The sequence below is a fragment of the Lepidothrix coronata genome, unplaced genomic scaffold (assembly GCF_001604755.1).
Source record: "Lepidothrix coronata isolate B3197 unplaced genomic scaffold, Lepidothrix_coronata-1.0 Scaffold267, whole genome shotgun sequence".
Lineage (NCBI taxonomy): Eukaryota > Metazoa > Chordata > Aves > Passeriformes > Pipridae > Lepidothrix > Lepidothrix coronata.
This window is the reverse complement of record NW_016690447.1, coordinates 1,567,065-1,588,952: the sequence shown is the minus strand read 5'-3', so window position 1 is coordinate 1,588,952 and position 21,888 is coordinate 1,567,065. Positions and strand designations below refer to the sequence as shown.

General features: G+C 44.7%; 1 protein-coding gene and 1 long non-coding RNA gene across 2 annotated transcripts in view; one reads left to right on the top strand and one right to left on the bottom strand.

The window, feature by feature from the left end:
- The window catches only part of LOC108507719 (myosin-4-like), a 127,225-nt gene that overhangs the window by 22,982 nt on the left and 82,355 nt on the right, over positions 1 to 21,888 (bottom strand).
- The window catches only part of LOC108507733, a 21,073-nt gene continuing 14,482 nt past the window's right edge, over positions 15,298 to 21,888 (top strand). The window contains exons 1-2 of the long non-coding RNA XR_001878248.1: positions 15,298 to 15,385; positions 16,012 to 16,048. This is a non-coding gene — a long non-coding RNA (uncharacterized LOC108507733). The remainder of the gene's footprint in view (positions 15,386 to 16,011; positions 16,049 to 21,888) is intronic.

Genomic DNA, 21,888 nt, shown 5'->3' with positions numbered 1-21,888 from the left:
TACTGCTCTGCGCCCATGGAGAAAAACATCTCCCGGCATAACTACAGACACTTAGTCCAGTCTAGCACTGTTCCAAGTCTCTGTAGCCCCCAACTGGGGCTGGGGGGGCCCCGGAGGCCCCGAGGGGCTCCGAGCCCCTTCCTCGTGGCTCTACAACATGGCCACCTCTCCACCAACAACCCCAACTACAACTCATCTCTTCCGGTGAGCTTGTGATATGTTTACATTTTTGCAGGAGCGCCCATTGGGCAAAACTTCAAAACTTCCAGGGGTTTCCACCCCTTGGGGTCTACCACTTTTCAGCCTCTGGGGAAAAACCAAGGTCCAAACCACTACACACTAGAAAAAGAATCAACAACACCTCTTCACATAACAAGGCAAATAGTACTAATCTATCTTAACTCTCCTTATACAGAAATCACTATTTAGTTCTCATTATCTCTGACATTATCCTCTATAGTTTCTAGTTTTACATTCTTTCTCCCATGATCTGACAACATGCAATGTTAATACTGCACTACCATGAATCTGAACACTGTCCATACTCTATTTGATAGTTAGGGCTGCTTTTCCTATATAGATAACTTTGCACTCATGGGTATTTTTTTTTCCAGTGTAAGTATCACAGACTTCTCTCACAGCTATTCTAAATTTACTTTTTCCCACCAAGAATAATTTTTTGTCATCAAGGATATTCTTGAGATATGTAGATGTGCTGTCTCAGTTTAATGAGACTGAAGTGTTTTGCTAAGGAGGATGAGTTATGAGGAAGACCAAACTCCTCCCTCTAAGCATTTGTAAATCTAAAATTAAGAGGCTACAATTGAGGAAGTATGGAGAAAGAAAAAATAACAGCCCTTTATTAAAGGATATATGTGTATTGGCAGAAGAACAAGAGAACACAAAACCAACCAAACAATAATCCTGTACCCAAAAATCCCCTTCAAAAGGAAACAGTTCGGTACTTTCTGCCCTTTGGTGCAACTCTAAGCACGACCAGCAGGGGGCGCTGTTGGGCCCCAGGGCGCAGGAGGAGCCGGAAATGGAGATTTTCCCCGAGAAGGGGAAGGGGAAAAGGGGGAAAAAAGGGATTCTTCCCACAAAACTCCCACTATCTGCGGCTGGCTGTAGCCAGCATTTCCCCCCTTTTGTCGATGGGCACAAACCGCTGCCAAACAAGGGAGAGGAGGAGGGAAAGGGTGACTTCCTCCCTGAAAAGGTTCCTCTGCAGATGGGTCAAACCTCTCCGATGAAATCCGAGCAGATCTGGGCTGGGGGCAGAACAGGGTACAGGCAAGCCGGGGCCATAAAACAGGCAGATGACCTGACCGAGAACAAAACAACCTCGGAGCCTTTCCAACACACACCTTGCCTGAGTTAAGGCAAAAGTGAAGTGCTGCTGTTTTCCCAGGAGAGAAGGAAAAAAAACTCATCACCCTTCCCCACAGTCTTAGGAGGGCCATCAGCTGGGAATGCAGTTCTGCCAGTTAGTTTTTTGTGTGGATCAATCACCCAAGGCGAACCACCCTCCCCCATTCAACATCTTTCTTTTACAGTGAGACAGGGGAAAGAAAAATTCCCTACTTGGTTTTTTAGAACAAGAAAACCTATGACACGTGCTTTTTCCAAGGCCAGAAGTATTTAATCCTTAGCTGACAGAGCTCTAACATGTAAGACTCAAATATGTGAAACTATGGGTAACGATGGTTAGTTTTACCGTTTGCCTTTATTGAGGCATATGATCAGGATGGAGTAGTAATTCAGGTAAAGAAGATTTCAGGAGGATCAATAAGGAGGTCCTGGCAAAACTCCAGACACAAAAAGGCAGCATATGGATGTGGAAGCAAGGATAGGTAACTTGGGAGGAACCTGAGAGACGCTGTCCGAGCATGCAGGGATGAGCTTAGGAAAGTCAAAGCCCAAATGGGATTGAATCATATAGTCATAGAATGGTTTTGGTTGTAAGGAACCTTAAGGACCATCTGGTTCCAACCCTTATGCCATAGGCAGGGATGCCACCCACTAGATGAGATTGCTCAGGGCCCTCACAGCTGGGACATTCACATCTTCTCTGGACAACCTGTGCCAGGGCCTCACCATCCTCTGAGTAAAGAATTTCTTCCTAATAGCTAACCCAAGACTGTCCTCTTTTAGCTTAAAACTGTTCCCCCTTGTTCTATCACTATCTGCCCATGGAAAAAGTTGCTCTCCCTCTTTTCTATAAGGTCCCTTTAAGTACTGGAAGGCTGCAGTGAGGTCTCCCCAGAGCCTTCTCCGTGCTAATCAATCCCAGATCTAGGGTGGTTCAACCAACCCTAATCCGACCAAAGATGCAAAAGATGTGAAAAACAGGGTTTACATAAGTGCTTAGGTGACAAAAGAAAGACTAGGGAAAATGTGGGGCCACTGCTGAATGGGACCAGAGCCTTGGTGGCTTATGACATGGAAAAGTCTGAGGTACTGAATCCTGGTAGTAAGACCTTTGTGAAACCTATGGCACAGAGAGCAGGGAGAAAGCAGACATGGCCTTGATGGAAGAGGAGCAGGTCAGGAAATACTTAAGCAAACTGGGTACACAAAATCCATGGGCCCTGAAGAAACACACTCACAAGTTCTGAGAGAGATGGCTGATGTCACTATGAGGTGACTCTTGATAATCTTTGATCTATCATGGTGATTAACAGAAGTGCCTGAAGGCTGAAGGAAGGCAGATGGCACTCCTGCCATCAAGGAGGGCAAGAGAGAGGGTTCAGGGAGCTACATGCCAGTCAGCCTCACCTGAATCAATTTGGAAGGTGTTAGAGCAACTGATCCTAGAAACCATTTTGCAGTACCTTGAGGACAAGAAAATCAGGAGTAGTCAGCATGGCTTCATCAAGGGGAAGTCATGCTTGATCAACCTTATCACCTTCTACGATGAAGTGACTGGCTTGGTAGATGAGAGTGGACATTGTTGACCTTGACTTTGGGAAGGCTTTTGACAGTGTCTCCCATAAGGTCTTTGTAGAGAAGCTGTTGAAGTGTGGGCTGGATGAACAGACAGTGAGGAGGATTGAAAACTGACCAGGCTCAGGGATGGTGCTGAGTGCCACAAAGCCTAGTTGGAGACCAATAGCTGGTGGTGTACCCTAGAGATCAATATGGGTCCAGTCCTGTTTAACATTTTTAGTAATCTGGATGATGGGGCAAAATGCACCCTCAGCAAGTTCACTGATGGCATAAAGCTGGGAGCAGCGGCTGATAATGCTGATCGTGCTGCCATCCAGAGAGGACCTTGACAAGCTGGAGAAATGGGCTGACAGGAACTTCACCTAGTTCAACAAGGAGCCTGCACCTGGAGAGGAGGGACAATTCCAGGCACCAAGATTTTCCAGTATGACCCAGCTGGAAAGCAGCTGTGCAGAAAAGGACCTGGAGATCCTGGTGGACACCAAGCTAAATATGAGCCAGCAAAGTAACTTTGCTGCAAAGAAGGCTAATGGTGTCCTGGGCTGCATTAGGAGGAGTGTTGCCAGCAGGTCGTGGGAAGTGGTCTTTCAGCACTGGTGAGGCCACACCTGGTGTGCTTGTTCAGTTCTGGGCTCCACAGTACAGGAGAGACAGGGACATAATTCAGAGATTTCAATAGAGAACTATGAAGATCATTAAGGGACTGGGTCATCTCTACTTTGGGGAAAGGCTGAGAGAACTGAAACTGAGAGAATGCGGAGAAGAGAAGGATCAGAGGGATCTCATCATGTATAGTAATGACTGGAGGCGGGGTGTGAAGAAGATGGAATCAGGCTCTTTTCAGTGGTGCCCAGTGACAGGGACAAGAGGCAATGGACACAAACTGACACACAGGAGAATCCATCAGAACATTAGGAAACACTCTTTTACTGTAAGGATGACTAAGCACTGGAATAGATTGTCTGGAGAGGTTATGGAGTTAATAATGGCCAGTCTTCGCGAGAGAAGATTTGGGAAAGGTCATTAACCCTTCGAGCCTGCGCAGTGGATTTTTTAGGTGAGACACAGCGTGCGCTGAACTGAGCCCACCCTTTAATCCTGAGGTTCATCTGCTGGGGCCAAGCAAGCTTGGACAGTAGCAGTGAGGGTCTCAGAACGTAGGTTTGTTTAGAGTGACCTTCTCTTAGATGGATTGCCTCACAGGGCTGACGAGCTCCATCTGCCCGGGGGGCTGGGAATCGAACCCGGGTCGCAGCGGTGAGAGTCCTGCACCCTAACCACTAGACCACTAGAGGCCCCCTTGGTTATGGAGTAAATAGTGAAATAACAAATTTTTCTCAAGACAGAGGTATTCAAGATACCCATAAATATAAATAATGGTTGATTTGCATGACAGATAGCTGAAAGGAGTGGCCCTCAGTGGCCTTCCATGACTGCTCAGTTTGGAAAAATCAGGTGCCAGATCAAGTACAGATCTGTCAGATAAAAGTGCCCTCCAAGAGACTGTAGATCCCGCTGTACTCAGGATGTGTTTTCCAGGGCATCAAATACTGTTTTGCTTAGTGGTGTCCTGATGGAGGAAAAGTAATTATACCAGTGCAGCTGGTCTGCTTAAGTTTCAGTCTCTACTATTCCATTTGCTATTTCCTTTGACATTAGACAGAGCTCCTATCCATGGAACAATGCCTGGGGGTGCCTGTCTTGACTGCGGAGCAGTTTAGCCTATCACGTCTTACGCCATTGGAATGGCGCTTGTCCAGTCCACCAGATGTGGCATAAACAGTTGGAGCTGTTTCTTATTTTATGTACTTGGACATTCTCTATTACTTGTTCACTGACATTGTTCCAGGCATCACTCAATTATTAGCTACAAAGAATAAGTGCTGTTTTGCAGATCCCTTTGGCTCAGAATCTGATCTAAATGAACAAGAACTTCAGTGTTTTTCACATCTTGCAGCACCTGGCTGTTTTACCCATGAGCATCTTGCATAACTGAAGGGAGTCAATGCCATTTTTGTTCCTCAGCATGAACTACATGGTTGTAAAGTAACATAAATATGCATCTCCTACCATCTAGGCACAACAAACATCTATCCTTTCAGGGTCAGAAAATAGGGAACAAGAAGCTAGCTCTTGTTAATGAGGGATATATGGATCAATAGCTTCCTTTGCCTCATGTTTTGCACAAAAGACCTGGAGGCTTTGGAAAGACTGAGAGGCAGAGAGACCAGGTGCTTCAACAGTTTTGGCAGATGATGTCTTGCAAGCTGAAATAAACTGAATGGAAGTGGTGACCCTCTTACTGGCTGAGGGAAAGACTGTGGATGTCATCACCTAGACTTCAGTAAACTCTGGGGCTGGAAAGCTGCTGGTGGGAAAGGACCTGGAGGTGCTGGTTGACATGAGCCAGTGGGTGCCCAGGTGGGCATGAAAACCAACAGCATCCTGGCTTGTACCAGCCATAGTGTGGCCAACTGGATCAGAGCAGTGACCATCCCTTTGCTGGGCATTGTTGAGGCACCTGCAGTCCTGGGGTCAGTTTTGGGCCTCTCGTGACAAGCAAGGTATTGAAGGGCTGGAGCATGTCCAGAGAAGAGAACAGAGCTGAGGAAGGGTCTGGAACACCAGGAGCAGCTGAGTGAGCTGGGGGGGCTCAACCTGGAGAAAAGGAGGCTCTCCCTCTCTACAACTACAAGAGGGATTTGGTCTCCTCTCCCAGGTAACAAGTGACAGGTCAGGAGGAAACAGCCTCAAGTTGAACCAGGAGAGGTTTAAATTGGATATTAGGAGAAATTTTGTTGTGGAAGGGGTTGTCAAGCCCTGGAAGAGGCTGTCCAGGGAAGCGGTGAAGTCACCTGGAGGTGTTCAGAAAACGTGAATATGGCACTTTGAGGTCACAGTTTAGTAAAAACATGGTGATGGTGCTGGGTTGACGGTTGCACTTGGTCATCTTGAAGATCTTTTCCAAACTTCAGGATTCTATGAAACAGTATGGATAAGATGGGTTACTATCACTAGTGTTCTGAAGTTCGAGCTATCTGGAATTACTGCTTTCCAAGCAAAGGGAAATCCTTTAGGTGTCGCCTTGAAAGCTGCGGAGAAAGTACAAATATTTCCAGGGGAGTAATCATCTCACCGAGGGCCTTCTGCTGCATGTTGAATGCACCCTTTCGCCTACCAATGGTATATGCTGCCATCAGCATTTACTCCCTGTATCACACCCTGATCATTTATTCACTCTACATAGGAATAGTTTTGCCTTAAGCTTTTCTGCTTTACAACCTCTTTTCCCCCCTCAGAATATTATGGTTGACACCATTTTGGTTAGATGAACCCCATAACCCATTTTTCTGCTTTGTCTTGCAGTGTCAAGCCCAAGGAATTCTCTGTACCTGAAACATGTCATTTCTTCATAAAGCGTAACTAGTATTTCATTTCATTCTTCCCTGGTACTACATGCTATGCCAGGTCAGGTTCCTGTCTTGTCTCTGACATTTTGCAGAAGTTCAGGAATCCCAAAGGCCTCATATGTGAAGGACTTCTGTTAGTTGTGCTTGAAAAAGTGATTGTGGCTTTCTCATCTTTTCCTGGGAAGATTCAGTCAGATTGATGAGCATAGAGCTGCCATAGCTGCTGTCTGTCCCTGTCAGTCACTGTTTATGTCCCTGTCATGGTTTAACCCCAGCCATCAGCCAAACCCTGCACAGCTGCTCACACACTCACCCCCAGTGGGATCGGGGAAGGGAAAAAGGTAGAAAAATTGTGCATATAAAAATGGTTTAATAGGGAAAGAAAAAGCTGTGCATGCAAACAAAGCAAACCAAAGAATTAATTCACTGCTTCCCATGGGCAGCAGACATTCAGTCATTTCCAGGAGTGCAGGGCCCTATCATATGTAACAATTACTCTGGAGGACAAATGCCATCACTCCAAATGTTCCCCTCTTTTTTCCCAGTTTTATATCCTGAGTATGATGTCATATGGTCTGGAATATCCCTTTGGTCAGTTGGAGTCACGTGTCCTGGCTGTGTCCCATCTCAGTCTCCCATGCACCCTCAGCCCCTCTCCAGCGTGGCAGTACAAAAAGCAGAAAAGGCCTTGGCTCTGTGTAAGTTCCGCTCAGTGATAACAAAAATATCCCTATATTATCGACCCTGTGTTCAGCATAAACCCAAAACACAGCCTCATTCCATCCACTGTGAGGAAAATTAATCCCCACGAAAACCAGCACACTCCCCATTGGATAAACTTAGGTATTAGTAAGATAACTGTGACAATCTACTGAGAAAGTGCAACAGATTATGTCTGATGAAAAAGGGAGATTTTGTTCTCCCTATTTTTCCCCCTGCTCTTCATTTTCATTCAGTCCTGAAAAGGGAGGAGTTGGAGAGAAGTGAGATGTCCCACTGTATGCAGATACAATTTGCCATTTTGGCACGCCTCATCTTGAGGAAGTGTTTCTTTGGGTTCAGCTGGAGTCAGAGAGGTTGAAAGGTCAAGTCAGGTTAATTTGTGACACTGACACAGCAAGCATTTAGGGTTTTTTCCTAAACCTGCTGAAAAAAGAAAGGCGTAACATTTATCACTTGAAACTGATTCGTTAATTTGAGCAATGTTTCCTTTCATCTTGCAGTTCTGTTAAGTGGAGTTAAATTCTGTTAAATGTTAGGGAGGATCTGCACTGTTATACACAGAAATGTAGCTACCACTGTTTTTTCATGTTTCCACACTTGCATAATTGAGTTGTGTACAGTGGAATAGTACTGGGGCAGCACTGAGTTACCATGTTTATAAAATGCACCTGGGAAAAAGGTGCTTAAAGAGTGCGTCAGTCCTTTCTTATGAAAAATATAACACAAACTTCGAAGCAAAAAGAAAAACAAGTGATTCCTGTCAAATGGCAGACTTTACCATTCCCAGGCCTTCCTCCTCTTTATTTTTCTGCCATTCCTGTTTCCATATATCTCTATAGGGCTGGAAGAAAAACACAGCCCAGCTGAAAGAGAAGAGGTAAAATGAAAGACATGCATGGAAACAGACTGTTATGCTCAGAATGCAGCTTGGGCAAGCACTGGAGTGCTGATATTCCCTGTGGGGGAAAGGGAACTCAGGCATCCTGAAAACAGATCCTTCATGAGAAGATCACAGAATGACAGAACCTGATCCAAGCCCTCTCCATGAGCAGGGCCACCTAGAGCTAGTTGACACCCGGAGCCAGATCAGGCAGCTGCTTCACCTTCTCCCACAGCTTGTAATCCAACTGCTTCTCACCCATGTTCTGTGATTATTGAAAAGAGTCTGAGAGTAAGAGGCCATATTTTAGTGCAGATTGAATTGTGCAAGGAAGTGGAAATGTCTCAAGAGTGCTTGTCTCTGATCCCTTGACATTCCCCTTGGCACACTGGAGTCCTAGTGGTTGTTCATACTATAGGAGTGTGATGAGGAATACATTTGGTGCAGGTTTCTCAGGATGCAGCTGCAGTGGAACTGCAGGTTCGGCTCTGGGGAGACGGAGCCTGAGTCAAGAGGATGTGAACTGCCGACAAACTGCTGACCAAAGGGCCAGGGAGCTGTGGCCCAGCCAGGTGAGGGACCCTCAGAGGCACAGCAGGAGCCAACAACACCCAGACTTTACCATGCTTAGACTGTGAGGGCATAAAAGCCCAGGGGTTTCTTTGTTTGGGGTCCCTCCTCAGAGGCAGCAGCTCAAACTGTTATTTTGTTATTGCACCATGATTAAATTGAGGATCAGGATGTGTGAGATTCTGCTCTGGGAAATCTGAGGTGGAGCCGGTGAGGCCTGACTCTGTGTGTGGGGGGGGAGCAGCTGCACAGGGGCCTTGGACCCAGCTCAGGTGGTAGAGTGTGACTGACAGAGGAGCTCCTGGAGGGTTGGACAGGGAAGTTTCCCCAGTGAAGAAACGTAAGAATAGCTGTATCAAGATCTTCCTAGCCTAGAATCTTGTCCCTAACACTTGCCAAGAAGAGATTCTCAGTTAGAATATGTGAAAATAAGTATGTAGAGATCTTGCTGAGAACATTCCCACAGCCTCTCTGATGTGTTGCTAAGAGATTTTCTGAGTCCGTGACAGTATCTTTATTTTTACGTCTAAACCCAATTTTTATACTATGAATTTGTCGATTTCCTAGCACTGGATAGTTGTATACCAGAGGAACATGTACATCACTTTAGTGCAAAACCTACTATATTCCATAGCAAAAGTTCTGTTTTGTGACCTGGTTAAAAATAGAAAAAAAAAGAAAATCATAGTTCTACAGTTTCAGCACAGTAAAGGACATGGAGATTTGACCGAGATGTAGACATAGGGCTATACGTAGTGTCTTTATTTTTCTAAATCTCCCAGAAGAGCCAGTGGTTCTTGACACTTTAAAAAGGCTCTGCCTCTACAGGACAATGATGGGGCAATGCACACAAGGTCTTCAGCCACCCCTGGAACTGGAGGCCTGATCAATAGTACCTCAGAAGTCATGTAATGGAATTGTCTCTACACTTGCTTAAACCCAGTTCACAAAGTTATTTCTGCAAGTCTGAAGTCTACAGACATGTCTTAAATAAAAAAAAAAAGAAAAATAAAGAAGAAAAAAAGAGGGCAGGTGTTGCTGTTGGAGAGCCACAACTAAGCTTCCTGCTCTTAATGACAGAAAGAAAACATAAAGAATAAGGTTACAGATGAGATGAAAAGTAGTAATTATGTTAGGGCAAAAATGCATGGTATTGGTCATAAATATAATCATGATAGATTCAGAGAATTCAATACTGAGAATGTATTTGCAAAAAAAGCTGGAACAAGTTAATGTTAAGAAATGGAGCCTCCCAGGCGGGGGCATATTTTCTCCAGCTTGAAATGAGGACATGTAAAAACTGTGTGTTAATTTGGTGTTAATTTGACTGCAATCTCTGGGTAAGAAAGTAGGCATTTTTTTCTATTTTGAGGAACTGAGACGTTGCAATCACCATGCTTGAAGAGCATTCTGGCATAAATAAGGCACAAATCACTTCCTAGAAGCAAAATTCTGATTTTCCTGAAATATGTGTCTACTGAAGGCTAAAATGAGAGTGGAGATGATAACTTGATCCATATGAGCTGTGTGATAATGGAGTAAATACTACTCTCCTATATAAATTCTGAAGTAAGATAAGAACTCGTTAGCAGCAAGGCCTGAGAGAGAGAGTTCAGGGCATCAGAGGAAGTCACAGGAGTGCTGTAGCCTTCACCAAGAGGCAAGATGATGCTGAGTGCATGAGCTGACATGGTACTGGCACAGTATAAGACCCTGATGACACCTCCTCAGAAATACTCTGTACAGTCTCAGCCAAATCTACTGGAGGGACAAGACATTCTTCAGCCTCAAGTGACCTGATATAGGAGCTGCTCACCAAACCTCTGCTCTGCTTCAGACCTGAGGCAATGTGCTGCAGAGTCACTATGTCTGCCACACATTTGTGCCACCCTGCTTGCTCCGGCCTCTGATAGGATGCTTTGCTGGCCCCTCAGAACCCCCAAAGGCAGTGGAACGTGTTTCAGGCCTGCCATCAGTCCCAGCCATTCATCTCCCCTCTCCATGATGTGCCAGCCTAATGTACTTCCTCCAGATCTGCTCCTCGCTTCTGGCCTTGGCCAGCACCCAAGGGACACTGGTGAGCCACACACTTGCTTTTAGGTGGAACAGATCCCTGCAAATCCATCCTATGGAGTGTTGCCTCCCCAGGCTCTGTCTCAGGTACATCACATGGATCACTTGCCAAATTCAAAACCAATGTCAGTCTGAAGCAACTCTCAGCTGGAGCCAGCATTACCTGGCGCCAGCATTACCTGGAACCAGTATCACCGAGCCCAGCCTGCGCTGCTTTGCCCAGACAAGGAGAGGCCCCAGCCAGCCCTGGCTCCAGCGGCTTTCCATCCACTCCATGAATGCACAGAATACTTTGCCTGCCAGGTGTGCGCTCTGCCCAGAGCCACAAGCAGTGGCTGGACTGGCACTGACTGTGCTTGGCTGCTGCCAGTGCAAACAAAGGGGTGTCCTGGCTCTAGAGCAGGAGCCCCTGGGCTCCAGGCCCTGTGTCAATGTATAGCAGTGCCTGCACACACCTTCTACACCAGCTACTGCTTTGAACCAAATGCCCTCCCATCTCTTCTGCTACCTGCGCTGACACCTGACAGTGTGTGCAAACACATCTTAATTTCACTCAGAAAAGTACACTTGACAGTGGTTTTCACTTTGAAAAAATGAACAAATCTGTCTCCCCTGTGCCAATAGTCTTCTGATGACATATTGGGCTGGACACTTTGATTACAAACCCACTGTTCTGGTTTGTTTCTCTCTCTTTTATTTTGACTTATTTGCTTTTCATCAAGCTTCCACCCTGTCAGCACTGAGTAAGTAGCACATATGGCTCATATGGGAAAGAAATAGGGATGTGGTGCCTTCCCAGCCAGGTCAACCAGAGGAACTTGCCAAATGTGCTTGTCACTCACTTGTTGTCCAGACACTGCCAGAATATTTTGAGCTGGCAGGCTGGCTGTTGGGTGGGAAACACTTCTTTCCCCACCTCCCAGTGCTCAATACCTGACTGTTTTCCACCTTAACAGCAGTTTCTCTGCTGGATTTGTTCCAGATCCTGGCTGTTCTGGTTCAGCTAGATCAGGAATGCCACAGCTCCTTTGCCTGGACAGTCTTATCTGAAAAAGATATTTTGGCCTGCCTTTGACAAACTGCCTTTCATTCACTTTTCCTTATAGTGTGGATTCTGTTGCAGTGTTAGCTCTTGTTGAATGTCACGGTGTGTTTCCCAACCCTCTGGACAGTCATTCCTTCCCCAGACTTTGCCATTCCCAGGTCTTCCTCCAGCCCCTACATGATATGCGCTTGTGGTGTATGAAGGCAACTCTTTAAATCGTTCCTGGAGGGGGACTGAGCAGGTATCACCTCAAAGTATGGTCCTACTAGAACAGAAGTTCTCCCCAGCTTGTCATTTGGCCCCACCGAATGTTGAACTCTGGCCTGGTCACTGTAATGACCACAACAGGAGCACTGCATCAGAGACACTCCAGAAAAGGGAGTTTTCAATAGGTAGCACACTGAAATCTTGGGATTCACAGAGGCATCGAAGGCTGGAATGACTTCAGTGATGGTGTGAGAATCTTCTCCAGCCTCACTGAGAATTTCTTGCCATTCTGGATCATTTAGTCAGTCCACATTTGAACAAGAATGTGGTTCAGACAGAATAGGGGATGTAGGGAAACTTTGACTCTTTTGCCTACAGGCAGACGCTACTACAGAAAGAAATTGCCTTTGTTGTTGTGAAAGTTTACTTATATTTTTGATAGAGGGTTTTCACTACATGTGCCTGAGCCTTGGACTTCCTAAATGTAACTCCCAGCCCAGAGAAAACTCCACAGAGTAGAATGTGATTAATCTTAAAGGTTGTCAGGATTTGATGGGCAGTAATGTTCTGTTTTGATGGGAAGCAGATGCTTTGTCTTGCTAGAGAAGGAACCATGCATGCATGTATGAGTTAGGAGCTGATATCTTGCGTGGTGGAAACGCTAAGGTGTTTAATGTGGATGTGTCCTGAAGGAAGAAGAATGTTTAAGGATACCCTGGGCAGGGTAAGCACTTCTCAGTAGCACATCTCCAGTGCACTGTTCTTTGTAGTCTAAGGTTTGTTCTTGCCTGAGCCGTGTATTTGCATACTCTGCATTATCGATTGTCTCCCATCCTTGGAGCCAAGACCATTAGTAGAAGGGGTAGGAAGTGTCAAACAGTACAAGTGTCAAACCATACCTGGAGTATCATATCCCACTGTTTAATATCTTTCTTCAGTACCTCACCTGATGACCTAAGTGCCACAAGCCAGCAGGGTTGGTAAGAACTCACTAGGACCTTCTCACAAAAGGAATGTGCAACCTTGGCCTGTCCTGTCTTGCTGAAAGGGTGATGCCAGTTTTGGTAACTCCATGTGACTCTGGGAAGGAGGGGATGTGTGCCGTCACCACACACGCCGTGGCCCTTGGCAATTGCAGAGGCTGCAGAGGTTCTTGGCAGGAGAGTCTCCTGGGTGCAGAGTTGGGCCACAGGCTGGCACAGACATCCCGTTTTGTCTCCCAGAGGCACTGCAGTTAAACACTCTGAACTGTCACACAGGGAGCAGTTTTATATGTAACACATGGCACGGGAAAATTTATGTGCTGTTCCCTTGTGTAGCAGCTGTCAAAGAAATGCAGAAAAGCATGATGGTGTTACTAACATTGTAAGAAGTTTATTGGCTGCTGGTTGCTTTCTATCTATGTGACACAACCTATTTATCTTTTCCTTCTCTGCACAGCTGTTGATTTTATAGATGTCTATCACACCCTCCCTCAGTCATCTCTTCTTCCATCTGAAGAGGTACTTGTGTGAGGGCAGTTCTCTGTTTCTGATATTACTTGAGACCTTCCTCTGCACCCTTTAGTAGTCTGATTACCAAAACTAAATTCATTGTTCAAGCTTTGGGCACATGAAGGAATTATACCATCACATATTTCATCAGTGATTTCCATAAAAATCCTGTATTTCCATCTGTATTGTCAATCTGCTTTTTGAACTGTCAATTCAGAAAACCTTTATAAATATACAGAGAACTTCTTCATGGAAAAACAACAGCTTTGGGATGTAGAGAAATTATTAACTTATAAATCTTAAATACCACTAGCCTAAATTTCAGCTGACCTGTTAGACAATCATCCAGTTATTCTGTATCATGACATTCCCTGCAATTTTTGTGTCACATGCAAGTCTTGCTATGATTTTGTCATTTTCTTAAGTCCTTTTTTCCCAGGCCATTATGTATGTTGAGCTACACAGGTCCTAACCCAAATCTCTGTGGGATTCTGCTAGTGGCTTCTCACTTCATCTAGGCATTTATTTCCATAATTCATGTCATGTCTTTTCATTTAAAAGGTAAATATTTCTTTCCAGTCAACTAGCAACTTTTATCCATGTTATGAAGAAGCATCTGTATGCTTTCCAAAATCTCATCATACTGTATTGACTGGGCCATTCTTTTCCATATCCCTGTGCAATCTTTTATAGTCAAATGCATTGTGAGACATGGCTTTCACTTTCAAATTCTGGTCTTATTCTGGTTTCTACCAGTTTGTCTTACACAGACGTCAGACAGATGGATCTACTTCCCCACAATCAGAAGAGTTTCAGAAGTTCAGTAACACAGGTACAACATTTTATTTTGTTGCTACTAAACATTATTTAAATAACAGGTCACTTCTATAAAAATTAAAAAAAAAAATTCATGTTTCTCTGTATATAAAATTTGATGCGACAGATGTGTTACTGTTCAATATTTTCTCCTACAATCTGAAGTATCCAGTGAAGAACTTAAGTTAGGAGAGTTCCATGCATTTTTCTCTATTAATAGATGTTCTTTCTGGAAACTTCCTCCTTTCTGAAGTAGAAACCAGCACAAATTATTTAGAATTTCTGCTTATTTTCCTCTAGTGCTATTTTCATACTTCAGTTGTTAGTGTTTCTCTCACACAGGTCTTCTGCTCACAGAATGCTTATAATGGACATATAAACCACAGAATTACAGAATCATAGAATGTTAAGGGTCTTAAGAATCTTAAAGGGTTTTAAAGATCATCTAGTCCCAAATCCATGCTGCCATAGGCAGGGACACTTTGCACTAGATCAGGTTGCTCAAGGCCTTACCCAAGCTGGCCTTGAACACTGACAAGGTGAGGGCATCCACAGCCACCTTGGGCAACTGGTTCCAGTAGTATATAGACATATATACAGACATATATCGGTGCTTGAGACAAGACAGCTTTTAGAACCTTTTCTCACACTGCAGCAGATTAGTCCCAATGAGGCAGCTAATAGGATCACTCTTTAGTGATATTTTTTGTCATTTTCAAGGTTAATATTGAAGCTGTCAGAAATATTTGTGCTGAACACTCAAACGAGCAGATAATGTATCTGCTGTGCAATAAGTTGCATCAAAGAGTTCACAGACAGCACAGACAAACATAGCAATATTTCCATTTGAGTTTTGTAGTTCTTTGAATTGTCTGATACATCAGATATTTTGTTAAAAAACATTCCCCCTGGGATTTGCAGCTTGGCAGTGTTGTTGTTCCTCTCAGTATCTTCCTCTCAGTTCCTCTCAGCCACACTCTCAGCATGAGCAGGGCATTCTGGAGGCATCAGTGTACCCTGTGGACTCCAATTAACTGCCTGACGTGGAATATTCAGGCTCTATGGCAGCAGCATTTCTGCTGCCCTCTGTGTAAAACGAGAGCTCCCAGGAGTGTTAGCACATGCTGAAAAGAAATGCTGATGTTCTAATCTGCTAGAGCAAAACTTCTCATCCTTACCCTTCTGTTAAGACATAGCTGGGTACTCGACCATGGCAATGGTAAGGACATACTTTGCTTATAAAAATCAATAAGAATCAGATCAAACTGAAGTAAAGTGTATTTCTTGCAGGCTGTTTGTGTGTCATACTGTGGCTGACATGATGTGTTGCCTGGCAAAGGAATGTGTTTTGGAGATCTATTAGACATGCTTAATGGAGAAATCTATGCTGGCCCAGGAAAAAGAAGTAGTGGGAAACACGAACTGAAATCTGGAACAAAGTTACTAATAATCATTAATGAGGGCCTTGAATGCATCCTCTGGGATGAAAAGCAGCTCAGGATGTTCATTGCATGGGCTATGAGACATGTGAGCTAAAACCCCAAATCCACGGACCTAGAACACAAGCCCCAGGATAGTGCTGTTGGTGAAATTTGAGGGGCAGGGGTTTTTTGTTTGTTTTGGGTTTTATTTGTTTATGTGTTTTCTTTTTGTTTTGTTTTGGGTTTTGGGGTTTTTTTGTGTGAATGTGTGGCTTTTCTTTCTTTAAGTCCTGTCCCTCTGTTCTTAGTGGTTGCTGTGGTTGTGACCTTGCTTCAATTCACGGAAATCAAAGCAGTTACCTCTCCTGGTATGGAGTGTTGGAAGTTACGTTTTTGTAAAGGTGATGCTGTTCTTTTCCAACAGGGATTCCAAATAGCTTCCTGAAAAGCTACAGTGACAGGTAATCTGCAGTTAAGGGGAAGGTGTCATTTCACTGAGCAGAGGAAGGTAGAAACTGTGAGCTGGGATGTTGGGATGTTGGATGTTCTGGAAAGTGCATCACAGTTGTCTAATCATCCTCCTCCTACCAGAACAGCAAACATGAGAGGATAACACCTGAGCATTGTCTTAAAAAAAGATGAGGATGATATAGAGGATACTTTTTTCACCACACACTGGAGCTCCTGTGACATAGAAGATTAGTAGGGTGGAAAGACTGAGAAGCCAGTGGGAAGAAGAATAATGCCTGCAAATGTCTGTGATGTCGGAAAGCAAAGCAGAAATTACAGAAATCAGTGTTCAAAGTTTAGTATTAGAAAGAGAAGACAACCAGATTATGAGGTATGATTCATGTATAATAGAAATTCAAATATCTTTGGATGGAAGTATATTAGCTTAATTTTCAAGCCTGACTCTTTTGAGGCTATAAAAGGAAGTTAGGCAGACATTGCATCACTTTTGCAACAACCTTCTGTATGAAAAATCTCAAAAAATCATAGAATTGTAGAACAACTCAGGTTGGAAGGGACCTCAACAGATCATCTGGCCCAGACTTTCATGGGAAAGGGAATTTAAGTGAGACTATCTAGCACCTGTTCAGTCACCTTGTGGAAACCTCCAGTGATGGAGACTGGCCTTAGGCCATCTATTTCTCTAAGAAGATTGTTCCAATGAATGTTTTTTCTGACTGTAATAATTTCTTTCATAAATCAAGAATAAACCTCTCCCAGTGTAACTTGCACCCACTACCCTTTGTCCTTGCCATGTGGCTCAGAGCTTCTGCCCTCATTGACACACCCTTTAAGTACTGGAAAACTATGATGAGGGTATGCCCTGAGCCATTTCTTCTCCAGGGAGAAAAAAACCTAACTCCTTCATTCTTTCCTCATAAGGTAGGTTCTCCAGTACTTAATCTTTGTGGTCTCCTTTAGACCCACTCCTCTGTCCATGTCTTTCTCGAACTACGGAGATCATAACAGGACACAGTAATGCACAAGAGGCCTGACAACTGTTGAGAGAGTGGGATAATCACTTCTTTAACTGTGCTAGTAATACCTTATGGATGCAGTCCAGGATCATATCTTCCTTCATTAAAATAAGGACTCTACTGTGGTGGTTTGGGCTAGGCCTTCCTTGGTGACCAGTTTGTAACCAAGGAAGGGTCCAGATTTACCCAGTATTCCCTACGATTTTTACGTAAACCAGATTATAAGAAGAGAGGCCTTCGCTCTCTTTCCTTCCGGCGGCTTGGAGGTGCAGGTTCCCTGCTGTTGAGTCTGCTGTGTTGGGGAGCGAGGCCTGGTTAGGCCTTGTCGACCTTGGGAGACAGAGGTTGCTGGCGATCGTTCCGGAGCGGCTCTCAGTTGTCCCAGGGGAGTAGTGAGCTGTTTTTCTTTGCTAACTTCTTAGTTGTGGGATATTGGATCTTGGGATATCTATATATTTTATTTTAGTTTTGTTCCTTTTCCCTTCCCCCTTCCCTTTCCCTTGTGAAATTGTATATAAGTGTAAATATATTTATATATCTCACTTGTTTCTCTCTCATTTCGGGTTTTTTCTTAGTTTTTTTCTCCCTCTTCTCCCTGAGGTTGGGGGGGGGGGGAACGGGACTTCTGGTGGTAAGGTTTGGAGACTTGGCAGGGAGCCAGCTTCAAACCATATCACTACCTAAAACCATTACCAGCTTACAAAGTAGTCGAATGTCAATGGAAGGCCCAAAGTGTGAACCCATTCTCTGCTCTCCAAAGACTACCTATACCACACTCTACCTGTTCCACATTCTGTCTCTACACTCTACCTGCCCTTCCAGTCCCCACCAGCACTTCTGCTATCCCAAGGTGCCCCTAGTTCAGTGTTTTAAGCTGTTTCTTTCAACGCCACTGCTCACAAGGACTTGGGGTGTGAGGATGCACCAGACACAACCTGCCTGCCCCTCCTTCGGTGCCAGGACAAAGCAGAGATTCAGAGAACAGATCTGTTTCTTGGGGCATTCTGTGACCCATCAAGACAGCCATTGTAGGGCAATGGGCATGAAATGGGTGAGTGGACAATGGGTTCACAAGAGCAGGGAGGATTCCCCTTCTGCAGACTGTAGGTACAGCTGCTACAGTCTCTCCCTGCATCCCTTTGTTCTTCTTATCACACCTCTGGCCAATGCAGCCACTGTTCAGCCCCTGGGAACAGCAGCTACTCACGCTGTGACCCAGATACTTGAAGAGGGCTGATGTTGTAACTTGCAAACACTTTCTCAGATGATCAAAAGCAGCAGAGTTGAAGTCCAGGGTCAGGTACCAACAGCCAAACGATGTTAAATTGATTGCTCTCTTCCTTTCTCTTTTTCTTTTTTCCTTCCTTCCATCTCCACTCTTTCTCCCCTCTCCTTCATCCAGTTCCTTGTTCCCCACCTCAATTTTTCTTTCCCAGTCTTGCTTTCTTTTTAATCTTTCTCAATCTCTTCCTCCCTTCCCCTCTTTTCTCTGTCTTTTTCTGCATTTCATTCTCTTTCTCAATTTCTTTCTCTCAGTTGCTCCTGACCCCCCTCATCCTCTTCTCTCCTCCCTCTCCCTCCTTTGTGTCTCTGTTCCTTTCCCTCTTTTGCTCTCTGGTCCCCTCCTTTTCTGTCATTGGGGAGGAAAGCCCTTTCTGGTCAAGGCACTGTTCTTGTGGCCTGAGGGCACGGACAGTGAGTACCTGGAGAACTGGAAAGCTGGATCTGGCATTATCAGCTCAGTTGGTGAGAGCATGGTAATGGTTAATGCCCAGTTGTGGGTTTGATCCCTGTCCGGGCCATTCATTTAAGAGTTGGACTCAATGATCCTTGCAGGTCCCTTCCAACTCAGAATATTCTGTGATTATTGTAAGGAACTTCTTTCTTAAGGTCAGAGGCACATTTTAGTGCCTCTTCTAAGATTGATGCCTCCTATCTTTCATGGCCAAGCTGTTTAAGGTCAGAAAACTCCATACTCCACATGAGGCAGCAGCTTTAGTGGAGCTCATCAGCTGCATCTGTTTTAAACCTTCTCTTAGAGATGTTCCTTTATGCCTGCAATGGGCCCATGTTTTTCCCAAGATCAGTTACCTTTGCATCAGCACATTTCAGGGCACAAGCAGTCTGACTCCAGAAATAGTGTGTTGATGCAAAATGACTCCTGTTCTCCAGCTAAGGCAGCAAATCACAAAGTGAGGAGAAACTGGTTTTCCTTAACCCTCCCTCTAATATTCCACTCTGATTCCAAAAAGTCCTTAGCCAAGCTTTCCAGGATGGCTGGTGGCAAGGCCAGGTCAGCCCAGTGCAACGTGTGGGACTTCTCAGCCTTTCCCACACATGCCATTTGAAGCAGATAATTGGCCCAAGGTGTTGTCATTTAAGGAACCTGCAATGTTACCTTTCATCAGGTGAGCATTTAGGAATAAATCCTCGGGCCATCAGGTGAGAGATGAGCCCCAACAGTTTCAAGTGCTCCAAGTGCATCATGATTTTTCCACAGTCAGACCAGGCTGTTCATTTTGGAGGGTCATTATAACATTGTCCAAAGGGAGCAGGGATTTTCGGCATCAACTTATGGTTCCCCAAGTTGTTGTGATACTTGCTAATCAGTCAGCAGGTTTAAAAAGGTATCCAAGGTTTTCCTTCTTTGGTGCCCAGATCTCACTGTCACGGATACAGTTTTCACAGCTTCACACATAGAGATGCTGTCTCTGAGGAGCATCACTTACAGTGACACAGGAGTCAACACAGGGCGTCACCTTTTCCTAAATATATTTAGTTGCTGCCCAGCAAACTGCTTCCATATTTAGTTATAACATGGGAGGATTCCTTGTGTGAATACCTCAGCGCGTCTGGGAGGAGGAGGACCTCCCAGTCCTGAATGCTGTTGCTGCAAAACAACTGTGTCAGTGCAAAAGGCTTCCTTTCTTCTGTCTCCTTCCCACCTCCCCTCCAACAGCTCCAGCTCCCTTCCCCAGCAGTTTCACGTCTCCTTGAAGTATTCCCTGGAAATGTAGCAATGTAGAGCTGTCCAGGAACCTTGAGGGACTCATAAGTGTCCCTGTAGTGTGAGAGAGCCAAGTCTCTGTACAATGGGAAAATGGGAAATGATATCTGCATGTAGAACCTGCCCTTGGCAGCTCTGTGATATGCCTGGGTCCAGTGCTGCCACAACAGCGGTTCCCTGTTTTAAGTTCTGCTTCTTACCTTGCAGGAAATAGCCTCTTGTTTAAGACTTCAGAGCAGCACACATTGTGTGCTTGTGACTTGTTTCTTCTCTGTCCAGCCCTAATGTAGTCAGTGTCTACATTCCACTTACCATTGCTGCAGGAGTCAGACAGGTAGGACACAGTTTGGCATTATTATCTATGTGGTTTTTCCTCTGTAAAGTGTTAGGTTTTGTGGTATCTTTAAAGTGATAATGTTCTCAGTATTATTCCCACTTGCATGATCAAAACCTTTAGCTTTTTGTATCTATACATAACTCTTAATTGTTCCTTAGCACAAAAGCTTATATATTTCAATACTGGAAAACACTATACTGTACTGAAGCAGTTCCCAGCTCATTCTGGTGGCTCTATATGTTACATTGGTTGGGGTTTATCCTTTTGTTCACACTTCTACCAAGCTGTTCAATAATCTCAATTTCATTTACAACAGGAACATTCTGCGTTAATATTGCCTGTTCTAACAGAGAAAGTAAGAAACTGCAATGTCCTCTTACCGAAATAATACATTGTTAGTTTTGTTTTGGAATTGTTTGTTAACAACTTCTGCATGAAGCTACTAACAAGGCTGCCTGACCTTTAAATCTTCTCAGTAACAAGCCACTCTCTAGAGTTCCTGGCCTTCACCTGCCTTGTTCAAAGGGGACAGCACCTCAGTCTTTGCATTAAGTTCCTCCACAAGGACTCAGAGACATCCAGGTACTTCTAGGGCTACAAATGTTTTTCTTATGGGGCAACTTATCTCTGAATACCACTTGCCCAAGTGGTAATGGGACCGGCAATGAGAACCTCTGAGTACTGCAGCCAGAAAGAGGCAAAAACATTTTTGGCGTGCCAAGACAGAAAAAGTACTTGTCCTGCCTTTGTCCTGGTTCTCTCCCAGTATGAAAATTAAATGAGTCTTATTCCCTCCTTGGTAATGTATAAAGACACAGTGGAGAAATACTGGAGATGGGATAAGTAAAGCTCTGCTGCAACCCAAAGGTTAAAGTGAAACAAAATATTTAATTTGAAAATCCCCCGAACTTATGTAACTGGAGGATTGAATTGAAACAATCAAAAGCATTGATTCTGCTGTGTATGCAAAGGAATCTATATTTTTTATTCTCTACATATTAACATGGTGATAAACACTTCTTGCAGAAGGAAATGACAGAGGGTTCACATTTTGTGCAGCCCTCAGGTCACTTTGCTGCCTCGTGACATCCTCACTCTTCCTCTCCTATCTTCTTCCCATGAAACTCCCGACTCTTGGCTCGGAGCTTGTTGACCTGCGACTCTGCAATGTCAGCTCGTTCCTCGGCTTCCTCCAGCTCGTGCTGGATCTTGCGGAACTTGGAGAGGTTGACATTGGAGAGCTCCTCCTGTGTGGGGAGAGGGAGTTGGTGGTGAGGAGCCCAGGGCAGGGATTTCACTCCTCCTGCACCTGGGCCTTGTGGGACTCCAGCTCTTCCCTGGGGGGAGGAACAAACCTCTGTCCCCCTCCCATCACTGCTCACATGTCAGCTCACCCCAACCTCCTCATCCTCCCCTTCCCAGGACCCCTCGGGGAAAAGCATCAGTAGGACTGTGTCATACGTGAGGAAC